Raw genomic sequence first — 2,220 nt, forward strand, 5'->3', positions numbered from 1 at the left:
TGCATGCATGACACGTACAAATGGGGCCGGGGGAGAAGGAGGCTGTTAGTTCGGGTCGACCAGTTGTTCGGTAAAGTCTTTACCTTTCGAAAGCTAAGTACCGAGGTCGACCAGTTGGCCAAGTGAACGTGGGTCGACCAGTTGGCCTTTTCCATGTCTTGATGATTAGATACCATTGTTAATAGCATTGGCAATTTGTTCAAGTCCGTCTTATCTGTCTTTCTTTCTCTCTCTCTGCCCGCCTATTTATTTATTTATTTATTTATTTATTTATCTATCTATCTATCTATCCATCCATCTATCCTGTACATATATCTGCAGGCCAGACAATCGAACTCAGAACCTCTGGACGTGTTCTTAACCTCCGAGCCATCTCTCCAGACATCTGCTTGTTTGCTCATCTCTCTCTCTCTCTCTCTCTCTCTCTCTCTCTCTCTCTCATCTATCTCCTCTTTTGACTATCCCACATGCATGACACGTACAAATGGGGCCGGGGGAGAAGGAGGCTAGTGTGGTGAGAGGAAGGTTGGTTGGTCATCCAATGGTAAATAAGGCTGGGAATAAATAGCTGAATATTAATTCATTTGAATAATATTAAAACTGTTCAAGTAGAAAACAATTACTTTCTTTTCTGTTTGCCCAGAGATCTGACTGAATGCAACTTGGAAAGAAGATGGCCCTGCTGGACAGAGACCTCCCTCCTGATTTGGGTGGGTGGGGTGGGTGGGTCGACCAGTTTACATGTTTATTTCCATGTTTTGTCTTGTATGGATTGAATGGATGTGTCTCATTTTTTTTCTATGCTTGCTTGCTTGCTTGCTTGCTTGCTTGCTTGCTTGCTTGATCGAGCAATGACTTCTTGTGTATTTCTTTGCTTGCTTACTTACTTACTTACTTACTTATCTATCTGTTCAGCCCATCTCATTTACTTACTTCTTTAAAAAATGACCCACCTAGTTATTTACTTATTTATTTGTTGTTTCATTCCTTCACTTCCTTATCTTCTTTCATGTATCTGCTCAGCCTGACTCATTAATTATTGAATGTTTCAATTATTTATTTTTATTCATTTATTCCTTATTTGTCTATTTTTATGTATTTACTTACTTTCTTAATTTTTTTTTTACTTTTTAAAATTTACTTAATTTTTTTCTTTCTTTGGGAATGTAGATCATTTCTTTCCTTCCTTCCTTCCCTCCCTCCCTCCCTCCCTCCCTCCCTCCCTCCCTCCCTCCCTTCCTTCCTTCCTTCCTTCCTTCCTTCCTTCCTTCCTTCCTTCCTTCTTTCTGTCTCCTGACTGTCCTAGAAACATAACCGGCTAAGAAAATGGTGGCCTCCATCTCACTGGTGCTGGGTGAGTGTCAGCAAAGCAGCTCCTGAAATGGAATTTCACACACACACACACACACACACACACACGCATGATATGAACAGATCGGGGGGTTTCCAATGTTTTCAGAGGAAGGTGCTCACTGGTAATAATAAGTGTGCTGGTAAAGAAGGCTGGAAATAGCTGAATATTAAATCATTAAAACTCTTCAAATAAAAGGCAATTCCATTTCTCTCTCTCTCTCTCTCTCTCTCTCTCTCTCCTCTCTCTCTCTCTCTCTCTCTCTCTCTCTCTCTCTCTCTCTCTCTCTCTCTCATCATATACCACCACATCTGGAATGACTGCAACATACAAAAGAAGAAGAAACATGGAAAGAAGACATCCCTGCTGGACAGGATCTGATCTGAGAATAAATTCATCGAATGGCTGCCAACAGCATTTCAGTGAGAAGAGATGCCACTTTTGATGCTGTATAGTTAGTTAGATTAAGAGGGGCCTGTGAACTGGGGTGGGGTGTGGCTTCTCAGGTCACGGAGGGGAGGGGCTGAGGAGTGTACCGTTGGCCTTGACGATAAGCTCCAGTCAGATGTTAATGTCAGGGCCTGACCTGAGAGTTCCTCAAAGGGAATGAATGGAGACCCTTGCTTATCTAAAAAATGTCTGACCTTGGGAAAAGGGACTTGTGGAAAGCGGGCACTTAAAACTGCGGTTTCACATCTTACCAGAAAGCTGCCTCTCGGAAGGGAAACTCATCGTGATATTTTCCCAAGGATACCCTACCGTTCTGATCATTCTGTACTGAATTAAGTCTTCCACTGTAAACAAACAAACAAACAAATAAATAAATAAGAGTAAGTAAGCAAATACGTTTACGGATGAACAAACAAACA

This window comes from Chionomys nivalis, unplaced genomic scaffold, assembly GCF_950005125.1.
Source record: "Chionomys nivalis unplaced genomic scaffold, mChiNiv1.1 scaffold_143, whole genome shotgun sequence".
NCBI classification, from domain to species: Eukaryota; Metazoa; Chordata; class Mammalia; order Rodentia; family Cricetidae; genus Chionomys; species Chionomys nivalis.